This window comes from Panthera onca, chromosome A1 (assembly GCF_046562875.1).
Source record: "Panthera onca isolate mPanOnc1 chromosome A1, mPanOnc1 haplotype 2, whole genome shotgun sequence".
NCBI lineage: Eukaryota > Metazoa > Chordata > Mammalia > Carnivora > Felidae > Panthera > Panthera onca.
The window spans coordinates 229,366,502-229,380,073 of record NC_138339.1 but is presented as its reverse complement, the minus strand read 5'-3'; the positions used below and the strand labels follow the sequence as shown (position 1 = coordinate 229,380,073).

The 13,572-nt window shown below is 37.4% G+C and overlaps 1 protein-coding gene across 10 annotated transcripts in view; it reads left to right on the top strand.

The window, feature by feature from the left end:
• FRY (FRY microtubule binding protein) overlaps nt 1-13,572 on the top strand; it is a 443,455-nt gene that overhangs the window by 286,737 nt on the left and 143,146 nt on the right. The gene's annotated exons all lie outside the window — the stretch shown is intronic.

The window sequence follows — 13,572 nt, the reverse complement described above, 5'->3', positions numbered from 1 at the left end:
CATGGCTTCAGAAGTATACTTTGTCTCAAATAAGCGTCAGTATTTTATGGCATTTAGCGCCAACCATATCATTTTATCAAGACCACCAGACCAAGTCTCCCCCCATTTACCTTTCTCCCTTTTGCTCCCGGCACGCTTCCGCACCTTGTCTCCCACTTCCCTACACATGCTTAAGTATAATGAACGTACTTTTTGAACCCTACACGTTGAACTTGGTAGCCATCCTTGACATGTTCTGCAGACGCCAGTCATCAAGGCAGCAGCGTGACATATAGCAGAATAGAAGTGTGATTGAGCATGAAAAAAATGATGCTTTCAAAGTAAACAAGCTCTCAGATTCAACGCTCATTTAATGTCAGTGCCCTGGTTTATCTTCCGAGTCAGTCTGTCAGAAGCAGGTTGCTTTGGAAACACAAACTTGAAGTCTTTATTTACAGTTGTTAAGTAGGTCAACCCTATATTAGCAATTTACCCTTGTAAAGTGATGGGCAATTTATGGCACGTTCTGACCACAACACTAGCACTCTTGCTTAGTAGTAACCAATACTTTTTTCTTCTATATATTTTAGGGCAGAATCTGAACATATAGAGCAATTAAAAATCGATACATTCTCTTCGCATGTGCCATAATATACCTAATTCTGGAAAAAGGAAATACGTTTTGAAACTTGATTTAATAATACTTAGTTTTTTTGTTGTGAATCTCCATTTATTACTAGTTCTTTTAACATGTATTATTTATAATAAGTATGTGGATTCATAAAACCTATGTGTTAGTTTCCCATCCTTGAAAATGGACATAATTAGAAAAATTTTTTAAATTTTTTTATTTTATGATTAAGAGGTCCAGATTATAAAAACAAAACAAAATCATAAAAGAAACTTTAAAGGTTAAAAAATGTGCTTACTATATAATTAATAACAACAATAACTCTCAGTACTTAGAGATCTGTTATGAGGCAAGCCAATGGCTGGGGGTTTACATACATTGTCTGGTTTCATCATGACAATGTCATTAGCTCCACCTAGCTCTCCCTAATGCTTTCATTGATATTATTTATGTTTTTCTAAATACTTTTCTCCAATAACAATACTTCATCTGAGGAATGGATGAATGAATGAATTAATTAATTAGTTAAAAATGATTCTGGGGCGCCTGGGTGGCTTAGTCGGTTAAGCATCTGGCTTTGGCTCAGGTCACGATTTCGTGGTTCGTGAGTTCTAGCCCCACATTGGGCTCTGTGCTGACAGCTCAGAGCCTGGAGCCTGCTTCGGATTCTGTGTCTCCCTCTCTCTCTGCCCCTCCCCCGCTCATGCTCTGTCTCTCTCTCTGTCAAAAATAAATGAACATTAAAAAAAATGTTTTTAAATGATTCTTCATTCGTCTTAGTCACTGCTCATGTGAATGAATGAATGAATGAATTAAAAATGATTTACCATTCATCTCAGTCCTGCTTGTGCTAGGACTTGAATGCATTCATTTATGTAGTCAATCAGTTGGTCAACAACTTTTTTAAATGTTTATTTATATTTATAAATATATTTATTTTGAGAGAGAGAGAGAGAGAAAGCAGGGATGGGCAAAGAGAGAGGAGAGAGAGAATCCCAAGCAGGCTCCATGGTCAGCACAGAGCCTATGGGGTCTCGATTCCATGACTATGAGATCACGACTTGAGCTAAAATCAAGAGTCAGACACTTAACCAACCGAGCCACCCAGGTGCCCCAACAATTTTTTACAAGTGTGTACCAAGCACTATTCTAAGTGCTGGGAGTAAGTGATGAGTAAGACACTAACACTCTCTGACCTCTTAGACCTTGTAATTTAGTGAAGTCAGACAACAAACAAGTAAACAAATATATAAGAAAAAAAATTCAGAGAGTAGTAACTGCTGTAAATAAAATCAAGTAGGATATTGTGACAGAATGATACATCAGGAGGAGCAGAAGAGGGAGTATGCAAGGATTTGTAGACACCGATAGCATATTTGAATGGGCCTTCATATAATATTAAACAAAGTAGAAAAAATAATGCTTTGAAGACACTGGAACCAGGTTTTCTAGGTTCAATCTCTCGATTTCCATTAAGAATCTCAAAAATAGTATGGCTGCCATAAATATATTTGATGAAACTTGTCATTAGAACTTAATGTATATTTGTGTAATCACAATGAAGTTTAAGGAATACTTTTTTTAAACTTTTCATATAATAGTAAGATAATTAATGATATCTTTATATATATAAGGATTCCACAGCCCTTGGTAGAATGCATTAAAATGTATGGCACCATTTATTTTAAAACAACTACTATTCTTTTTGTAAATGTCAACTTTAAGTGATATAGTATTGGCTATTTTAAATAATAAATTTGTAGAAGCAGTTATTCTGCTTTGATATTAATCTCATTTCTATAAACTTGAGAAAATCTCTTTTCATCTGTTTCAGATCTGTCTGAGGCACATTTCAAAGTGGGATTTATAAATTCTAACAGTGCACATAAACAGGGTTTAAAAATTAGTAATCAGCTGACAAGGATATTACTTCCCATGAGTGCCTTATTTATTCAGACGAGAGAAAATAATCATAAATCTTTGGCTCAGTAGTTTTAAAGCTTATCCTTAAATTATAGCATGTGTGTTCTTTGGGTAATATGGTCATTGATGAGGGAATTATGATCAGAGTATCAAAAGGAAATGCCTGAAAGCAGAAAGGGGTTGACTATGATATGCAAGAGAATACAACAGAAAAAAATAGATTGACTTCAATGGCTCTAGTTGAAGTGGAAGAGAGAACTAGAAGGTATTTGAGTATAGCAAGATCAAAAGGCAACTAAAATTATTTATCAGTCTGTCAATAGAGCTTGACCTTAGCATGCACAGCATCGTCAAGGTGGCCTGTTACAGATGCTGCTTCTTGAAACCTACCTCCAGAAATTCTGACTGAGAATGTCTGAGTGCAGTCAAGAAATTTGCATGTTCATAAAAAGCTCACGTGACTTAGTACCAATGGTCAGCGGGTGAATCTTGACAAATACTGGTCTTTCAAATGACCCTGTCACCAGCCAAGTTGCCAGTGAATTCAATTCTCCCTGCTGGTTACAGCTAACACTGAATTGCTTTAAGTAAAGTAAAAGCAAAATTTAAGGAAAGTGGGCATGATGCTGGGCCAGCTGACATGTCACGTGAAGTGTGTTGGTGACCAGCACTGAGATGAGGGGAAGGGGTACAGGGAAGATCCACTCTGAAGCCTACTAGTTTCTTGGACAGAGCCACAATCAATTAATATATTGTTGTTAATGAATTAATGGAGAAGCAGATTACAATGGAAGAAGAGTCCTTTGATCTCGAAGTGGAGATTTTTGATAGCTATCAGTGGTTTGAGACATATGCTAAAATGTTTACATCCTGAAAATATTTATCAAACCCTTATTGTGTTAGCTGCTACTGGCATACAAAAACACTGAGAAGGAAATCCTGTTTTCAGTAGAGTACAGTCTAGTGGGTGCCAGCAGCATATTTGAACCATATAATATTAAACAGTATATAAAAATTAATGCTTAGAAGACACTAGAACCAGATAGTCTAGGTTCAAATTCTAGCACTGCCACTTATTAGCCCTCCTGTGCCTTGATTTCTTCATCTGCCCAATGAGAACAATGACAGTATCTACCTCATATTGTTGTGAAAATTAAAATGAGTTAATAACATATGTAGAGCATTGATAACAATCCCGGATACAGTAAGCCTCATGTCAGATATACATTCCAGTTTCTAAGAAAATAGTACTTCCTGGAGAAGTCGGTTCCTAATCGCTGCTTGTCATTTACCAGCCTAATGACTCTGAGCAAGTCATTTGGTCTGTCTCAATGATAAAATCCCTCAACTAATGTCATGGTATGTGAAAGTACTTTTTTTTTCATATTTTTTTAAAGTTTATTTCTTTTTGAGAGAGAGACAGAGCATGATGGGGGCAGGGGCAGAGATAGAGGGAGACACAGAATGTGAAGCAGGCTCCAGGCTCTGAGCTGTCAGCACAGAGCCCAATGCAGGGCTCGAACCCATGACCTGTGAGATCATGACCTGAGACAAAGTCGGACACTTAACTGACTGAGCCACCCAGGCGCCCGTGAAAGCACTTTTGCAATATCAGAATGCCATTACAAGTAGAAGATGTTTAGTAATATCATTGAACCATGTAGATTAATTTCAGCTACATGCCAAAGGTTGCCTATTGTATGTAGGTCCTTTGTTTTTAATTGAAGTATATTTGACATACATTATATTAGTTTCAGGTGTACAACATAATGGTTCATCATTTTTATACATTGCAAAAGCATCACCACATAAGTCTAGTTACCGTCTGTCGCAATACAAAGTTACAGACAAAATTTTTTTTTTTAATTTTCTTGCATGTTTATTTATTTTCGAGACAGAGAGAGAGCATGAACAGGGGAGGGTCAGAGAGAGAGGGAGACACAGAATCCGAAGCAGGCTCCAGGCTCTGAGCTGTCAGCACAGAGCGGGGCTCGAACCCACAAGCTGTGAGATCATGACCTGAGCCGAAGTCGGACACTCAACCGACTGAGCCACCCAGGTGCCGCCCAAAACTTTTTTTTCTTGTGATAAGAACTTTTCTTATTTTCTTAGCAGCTTTCAAATTTGTAATACAAAGTTACTGACTGCAGTCACCATGCTGTGCATTGCATTACATCCCCGTGACTTACTTGTTTTTTAATCCCGTTTGTACCTCTTGATGCCCTTCAGCCATTTTGCCCACCCCCACCTCCTTCCCCTCTGGCAACTACCGATTTCTTCTCTGTATCTATGAGTTCTGTTCTGTTTGTTATTTAGTTTTATTTTTTAGATTCCACATGTGAGTGAAATCATATGGTATTTGTCTTTCTCTGTCTGACTTATTTCACTTAGCATAATACCCTCAAAGTTCACCCATGTTATCACAAATGGCGAAGTTTCATTCGTTTTATGGCTGAGTAATATTCCACTTTTATCCATTATCTTTATCCATTTATCCATTGATGGACACTCAGGCTGTTTCCATATCTTGGCTATTGTAAAGAATGCTGCAGTAAATAGAGGAGCATATATCTTTTTTAATTAGTGTGTTTGTTTTTCAGATAAATACCCAGAAGGAATTGCTAGATCATATGGCGGTTCTATTTTTAATGTTTTGAGGAACTTCCATCCTGTTTTCCATAGTGGCTACATCAGTTTACATTTCAACCAACAGTGTAGGATGGTTCTCTTTCCTCCACATCCTTGCCAACACTTGTTATTTCTTGTCGTTTTGGTAATAGCCATTTTGACAGGTGTGAGGTGATGTCACATTGTAGTTTTGATTTGCATTTCCCTGACAATGCATGGTTTGGGGCATCTTTTCACATACCTGATGGCCATCTGTGTGGTTTTTTGTTTTTTGTTTTTTTGTTTTTTTTTGGAGATGTGTCTATTCAGATCCTTTGCCCAGTTTTTAATGTGATCATTTGTATTTTGTTATTGAGCCGTGTGAGTTCTTTATATATTACGGGTATTAACCCGTTATCTAATATATGATTTGCAAATACCTTCTCCCATTCAGTAAGTTGCCTTTTTATTTTGTTGATGTTTTCCTTTGTTTGGCAGACACTTTTTAGTTTGATGTTGTTCCATTTGTTTATTTTTGTTTTGTTGCCTTTGCTTTTGGAGTCAGATCCAAAAAATATCACCAAGAGCAATGTCTAGCACTTACTGCCTGTTTTCTTCTAAGAGTTTTGTGATTTCTGGTCTTACATTTAAGCCCTTAATCTATTTTTAGTTAATTTTTGTGTACATTATAAGATAGTGGTAAAATTTAATTCTTTTGCATGTGGCTGTCCAGTTTTCCCAACACCATTTATTGAAAAACATTTTTCTTCTTGTATAATTTTGCCTCCTTTGTTGTAAATTAATTGACCATGTATGCTTGTATTCATTTCTGTGCCCTCTGTTCCATTGATATATGTGTCTGTTTTAATGTCAATACCATACTATTTTGATTACTATAGCTTTGTGATGTATTTTGAAATCAAGGAGCATAATGCCTCCAGCTTTGTTTTTCTCAAGATTGTTTTCAGTATTTGGGACCTTTTGTGGTACCACACAAATTTTAGGATTGCTATATTTCTATGAAAAATGCCATTGGAGGGGAGCCTGGGTGGCTCAGTCAGTTAAGCATCTGACTTGGGCTCAGGTCATGATCTCGCTGTTCATGAATTCAAGTCCACATCAGGCTTTGTGCTGACAGTTCAGAGCCCGGAGCCTGCTTCAGATTCTGTGTCTCCCTCTCTCTCTGCCCCTCCCCTGCTTATGCTCTCTCTTTCAAAAATAAATAAACATTAAAAAAAATGTTTTAATGCATTGGAATTTTGGTAGAGATTATACTGAATCTGTAAATTACTTTGGGGTAATATGTAAATTTTTACAATATTAATTATTTTAATCTATGAGATTATTTTAATCTATTAAAATAGATTATTTTAATCTATTATTTTAATTATTTTAATCATAGAATATCTTTCCATTTATTTGTGTCTTCTTTAATTTCTTTCATCTATGTCTTATAGTTTTCAGTGTACAAGTCTTTCACATCCTTGGTTAAATTTATTCCTAGGTATTTTATTCTTTTTGATGAAATTGTTAATGGGATTATTTTATTAATTTCACTTTCTGATAGTTTGTTGTTAGTGTCTAAACATGCAGCAGATTTTTGTATTTTGATTTTGTACCTTGCACCTTTACTGAATTTGTTTATTCTAAGTTTTTTGGTAGAGTCTTTAGGTTTTTCTATGTATTAAATTATGCTGTCTGCAAATAGTGATAGTTTTACATTTTCCTTTCCAATTTTGATGACTTTTATTTGTTTTTTTCTGCCTAATTGTTCTGGGCAGGACTTCCAATACTATGTTGAATAAAAGTGGTGAAAGTGAGCGTCTTTGCCTTGTTCCTGATCGTAAAGGAAAAAGCTTTCAGTATTTCACCACTGAGTATGATATTCTGTGGGCTTGCAGTATATGGCCCCTTATTATTTCGAGGTACATTCCCTCTATACTCAATTTGTTGTGAGTTTTTATCATAAATGGATATTGAATTTATCAAATGCTTTTCTTCATCTATTGAGAAGTCAGAGGATTTTTATCCCTCATTTTGTTAATGTGGCTTATCATGTTGATTGATTTGCAAATGTAGAACCATCTTTCCATCCCTGGAATAAATCCCATTTGATCATGGTGTATAATCCTTTAAATGTCTTGTTGAATTCAGTTTGCTGATATTTCGTTGAGGATTTTTGCATCTATGTTCATCAGGGATATTGGCCTGTAACTTTCTTTTTTGTTGTTGTTGTGTTCTTGTCTGGTTTTAGTATCAGGGTAATGCTGACATCATAAAATGAGTTTGAGAGTATTCCCTTCTTTTCAAGTTTTTGGAAGAGTTTAAGAAGGATTGATATTAAACCTTCTTTGAAGGTTTGGTAGAATTCACTAGTGAAGCCATCGGTCCCGGACTTCTCTTTGTTGGGAGTTTTTTTATGACTGATTCAGTTTCCTTACTAGTAATTGGTCTGTTCAGATTTTTCTATTTATGATTCAGTTTTGGAAGATGGTATGTTTCTAGGAATTAATTTAGTTCTTGTATGTTGTCTAAGTGGTTGGCATATAATTGTTCATAATAGTCCTTTATGATCTTCTGTATTTCTTTTGTATCAGTTGCAATTTCTCCTCTTTATTTTCTGATTCTATTTATTTAAGCCCTCTCTATTTTTCTTTTAGTCTAGCCCCAAAGCTTGTCAATTTTGTTTATCTTTTCAAAGACCCAGCTGTTAGTTTCATTGATCTTCTCTATATCTTTTAGTCGCTATCTCATTATTTCCACTCTGATCTTTATTATTTCCTTCCTTCTGATAACTCTGGGCTTTGACAGTTCTTCTTGTCCAGTTACTTTAGGTTTAAAGTTAGATTGCTTATTTGATATTTCTCTTGTTCCATGAGATAGGCCTATATCAATATAATCTTTCCTCTTAGAACTGCTTTTGTTGTATCCATAGATTTTGGTACATTGTATTTCCATTTTTGTTTGTCTCAAGGTATTTTTTTAATTTCTTCTTTGATTTCCTCATTGACTTATTGGTTATTCATTAGTATGCTGCTTAATCTCCCCATATTTGTGATTTTTCCAATTTTGTTTTTGTAATTGGTTTTAACCTTCATACTATGGTTGGAAAAGATGCTTGATATGATTTCAGTCCTCTTAAATTTATTTAGACTTGTTTTGTGGACTAACGTATGATCTCTCTTGGCAAATGTTCCACATGCACTTGAGTAGAATTGTGTTTTCTACTGACTTGGGAAAGAATGTTCTGTATACATCTATTAAGTCCATCTAGTGTAATGTACCATTTAAAGTCTAATGTGTGATTTAAAGCCAATATTTCCCTATTGATTTTCTGTCTAGGTGATCTATCCATTGACGTAAGCGGGGCTTTAAAGTTCCCTACTTACTATTGTGTTGTTGTCAGTCTCTCCCTTTAGGTTTGTTAATATTCATTTTATACATTTAGGTGCTTGTATGTTGGGTGTATAAATATTTACGGATGTTGTATTTTCTTGTTGGATTGACCCCCTTTGTCATTATGTAATACCCTTCTCTGTCTTTTATTATAGTCTTTATTTTCAAGTTTGTTTTGTCTGATGTCAGGACAGCTACCCCAGCTTTCTTTTGGTTTCTGTTTGCATGGAATCTTGTTCCATCCCTTCACTTTCAGTCTGTACGTGTCCTTACATCTAAAGTGAATCTCTTATAGGCAGCATATATGAGTCTTGGGTTTTTTATCCATTCAACAAACCTATGTCTTTTGATTGGCGCACTTAGTCCATTTACATTTAAAGTAGTTGCTCATAGGTCTGTACTTACTGTTATTTTATTAATTTTTTTCTGGCTGTTTGTAGTTTCTCTCTTTTCCCTTCTTCTCTTGCTTTTTACCCTTGCGATTTAATGACTTTCTGTGGTGTTATGCTTAGATTCCTTTCTCATTATCTTTTTAAGTTTATTTATTTTGAGAGAGAGAGTGCAAGTGGGGGATGGGCAGAGAGAGAGGAGAGAGAATCCCAAGCAGGATCCGTGCCGTAAGTGCAGAGACCGATGTGAGGCTCAATCTCACGAACCGTGAAATCATGACCTAAGCCGAGATCAAGAGGCAGAAGCTTAACTGACTGAGCCACCCCAATGCCCCTCATTATCTTTTATGTATCTTTTAGAGGTTTTTGCTTTGTGGTTACCATGAGACTCACATCTAACAGCCTATATATTTAACAGTCTATTTTAAGTTGATAGCAAGTTAAGTTTGAATGCATTCTAAAACTCTGCATTTTTGTGTTTTTGATGTCACATTTTACATCTCTGTGTATTCCTTAAGTAATTAGTATATCGTTATTTTACTATGTCTTTTAACATTCATACTAACTATAAGTGATTAGTCCACTTTTTTTTTTACTATATGTTTACCTTTACCTGTGAGATTTTTACTTTCATGTGTTCGCTTATCACTAATTAGTGTGCCCTTTGTTTTAAGCTTAATGCAGTCTCTTCAACATTTCTTTTAGGGCCAATTCAGTGGTGATGAACTCCTTTAGCTTCTGCTTGTCTGCAGAAATCCTTATCTCTTTTTTAATTCTAAATGATAATCTTGCTGCATACAATATTCTTGTTTGGAAGTTTTTTAGGGAAGTTTTTAGCCATTATTTCTTGAAATAAGTTTTCTGCCCCTTTCTCTCTCTCTCTCTTCCTCCTGGAAGCCCTATATTCTGCTTGATGTTGTCTAATAGGTCCCTTAAGCTATCTTTATTTTTTTTTTTATTTTTTTCTTTCTGCTTTTCTATTTGGGTGAGTTCTACTGCCCTGTCTCCCAGATCACTGATTCTTCCTTCTGCCTCATCTAGTCTGCTGTTAAACCTTTTTAATATATTTTTTAGTGCAGTCAGTTGTGTTCTTCAGCTCTGTGACTTCTGTTTGGGACTTTCTGATCTTTTCTTATTTTTCTTCTATGTTGAAATCTTTCTGTGTGCATCCATTCTTCTCCTCAGTTCAGTGAGCGTCTTTATGACCATTACTTTAACTCCTTATCAGGTAAATTATGTATCTCCATTTCAGTAAAGTTGGTTTTTTTTTTTTTCCTCCTGGGTTTTATCTTGTTCTTTTGTTGGGAATATATTCCTCTGTTTCCTCATTTTGCTTGACTCTCTCTATTTGTTTCTATGTGTTAGGCAAAATAGCTATCTCACCCAGTCTTAAGGGGGTGGCCCTATGTAAGCAATGAACCTTAATATTTAACTTTGCCCTAGCTCTTGGTTGTCTCTGGAACTGTCTCTCTGGTTGTTTAAGACTCATAGGGTCTACAAATGCAATCCCCCTGGCCACCAGAGCCTAAAACTCAAGGGCATCCCCCTGTGTGGGCTGTGCATGCATGCTGGCTTTGGTAGGTCAAGGGGCACAGGGGCGACATTATAGGAGCAACACAAGAGGTGCAAATCCAAAGCAGTGGCATGGGGGATGGGAGTTGCCACTGGTTGGTTAGAGTGAGTGCAAAAATAGTACTTCCCAGTGCCAGCACCAGCAAGGTAGAGAAAGAAGGTAAAAATGTCACCCACCAGCGCCTCCATCCCTAGGCAGAGTCCCAACAGTCTTTTGCCCTTCTAACACGTGCCTTAATATCAGCAACTTTATCTTCTTCACATATGGTCTAGGCTCTTCTCTGACTGCTGCTTTTTCACTGGGTCCCAGGGAGAGTGAATCTGCATGTGAGCCTTTTAAGAGCAGAAACTCTCTCTTTCCCTACCGCCCTATTGCTCTCGTGGATATAAGCCCTGTTCATTTTCCAAGTGACACATTTGGGGGGCTCATTTCTCTGATGCAGGTCCCAAGGGATGGGGTGGCTAATGTGGAAACAAACTCCATGCTCCTCAGGGAGGAATTCCTTATTCATGAGACCCCTCCCCGTGGCGGGTCACCACTCTGAGGGTAGGGTTTTTTTGTCAAGACCATGTATCTGCCTCTCCTACCTGTCCTGACGTGGCTCTTTTACCCTTTGTTGTAAAGTAGCTGTTCAGCTAGTTCTCAGGTGCTTTCCAGAGGGAACTGTTCCATATGTAGCTATAGATTTGTTGTGTCCTTAGGAGGAGGTAAGTTCAGGATGGTTCTATGCCACTGCGTCAAACTGCCTCCTTGTATAGGTTCTAGATAAAGACATCTTGCTTATGCATCAAGTTGTTCTGCAACTACTCACAGTCTGCTTTTTTTACATTGATATTTACTGATAGCCTGTTGTATGGCAGTCATTGAGGACACAAAAATGAACAAACCAAAATTCTGGAGTTCACAGTCTGGTAAGAAACGTAAAGGGGTAGAACAACATTCTGGAAGCAGAGAGTAGAGGCACTTGGCAGTCTCTCTGCAGGGGGTGGGGGGGCAGGGGAGGAGAAATAGTTGTTGTAATAGAGGATTTAACAGAGGAGATAACACCTAACTGAATCTCGCCAGGGAATAGAAGTTTTCCAAATAGACCAGGGGTAGGAAGGCATTTGAGGCATTTAGGAAATTGCAGAAGGGATATAATGACATGGGGTGCACCAAACCTAGGAGGTAGTAATGGGGGAGCCACATTGCCAAAGGCCCCCTCATGTACCACATCATGGAACTGAGACGTCCAGGAGGTGATTAGAAGTCCCTTAAGGAAAGGGATGCCTGGGTGGCTCAGTCGCTTAAGTGTCCGACTCCTGATTTCAGCGCAGGTTGTGATCTCACAGCTCATGAGTTTGAGTCCCAGATTGGGCTCTGTGTGGTGTCAGCAAGAAGGCTACTTGGCATCCTCTTTGCCCCTCCTCTGCTTATATGCTCTCTCTGTCTCTCTCTCTCTCCCCCTTCCTCCCTCCCTCTCTCTCAAAATAAATAAGTAAACTTTAAAAAAAAATTAAAAATTTTAAAAATCTAGAAAAACACAATAACCCCAGTTTTTTAATGATGGAATATTTTAAATGCAACTTTACAGTTTAGTCATTTACTTAAAGTTTCTTTATGTAACCAAACAGGCAAATCAAGCAAGCAAAAAATTGTCCTTTGTATATAAATGTATGCTTTAAAAAAGGTGGGGCCTTAAAAAAAAGTCGGGGCCTTTTTTTCCCTAGAGCTAGAAAAGTTCCAGTTAGTTAACATACAGTGTAATATTAGTTCAGGTGTATAATCTAGTAATAAAACACATGTTAAACTGAAAATGATGTGGTATTAGCACAGGAATGGACAGACTAATAAAATTCTAAAAACAGACCTAAATGCATGTAGAAATTTAGAATTTTATAATAATGATCACACCAAAAATTTGACATAAGAAATCCACTTTTCCTAAATCTAAAAAACTACTCTCTATAGTCTTTTCCATAAAATTTATTTACATAAATAGCCTAAAAATAAACTTTATGTCTAAACACTTATGAATTCTACAAAAATCAGTACCAAATTATCTACACTAAGAATAAAACAGCTAAGACAATTATGACAAGATAAATAAGTAAGGGAAGAGAAGTAACGTAAGAGCAAAAAACTTGTAAGACAGTTAAAAGTGACATTTAAACACGGTTTAGGAAACATTTATCGACCCCTTGAAGAATGGCAGGAATTCTAATAGATATTACAGTAAATAATGCCCCTTCCTTTCCGACATCTAAACAAGACCATTTGCTAGAGGTTGTTTGAAGGTCAGAAGACATTCAGGACAGAATAATTAGCTTTAATGGTATGAGATTGAGGACCCTGGGGAGGAACAGAGAAGCCTGCACAAAAGAGGGGATGTTCAAGTTGACTGTGAAGGAGTAGGGTTCACCTGATAGAAAAGAAGGAGGCAGGGGCAAGGGGTGAAGGAACCCACTCTTGACATGGAAATGGAATGAACATGGCCTAGCTACAGTTGAGGAAGCTTGTGGGGGAAAAGCAGGATGGAGGCAGAAAAGGTAGATTAGAGCTACATATTGACCGGTCAGTTATGCCATGCCAAGAAATGTTACCTGGATCCCACAGGCATCAGGGAAACTATCCAGTGCATGATTTTTAAATCAAGAGGAATATGATTAGATTAAGACAGGACAGTAAGGAAAGAATCCGTTGCTTCCTCTCTGGTCTGTTATTACCCAGAAGCCAGCAGCTCTGTCACAGTTGGTCTGCCTCTGTTCCTTTCCGCAAGGTGTGGGGACTTCTTCCGTGGTCTCCTTGATCTTAGTGGCTTCCTGTCACCATCAGGAGAACCCTGGTCCCCTTTGTTAACCTGGCATGCAGGGTCCCACACATCACCCTTGCCTTCCTCATAACCCTCATCAGCCCCTGCTCCTTCATCTGGCCCTAGGCACTGGAATACAAACTATTGCCAGGGTATGAGACATGACTGGTCTTCTTCAGCAGTCTTAGCTTCCACACGCTCTCCCTTCCCATCATCCTTTTACACCGTGCAAAGTTTCATATTGTGCCAAGCACAGTACCTGGCCCACTGTAGCCACTCAAAT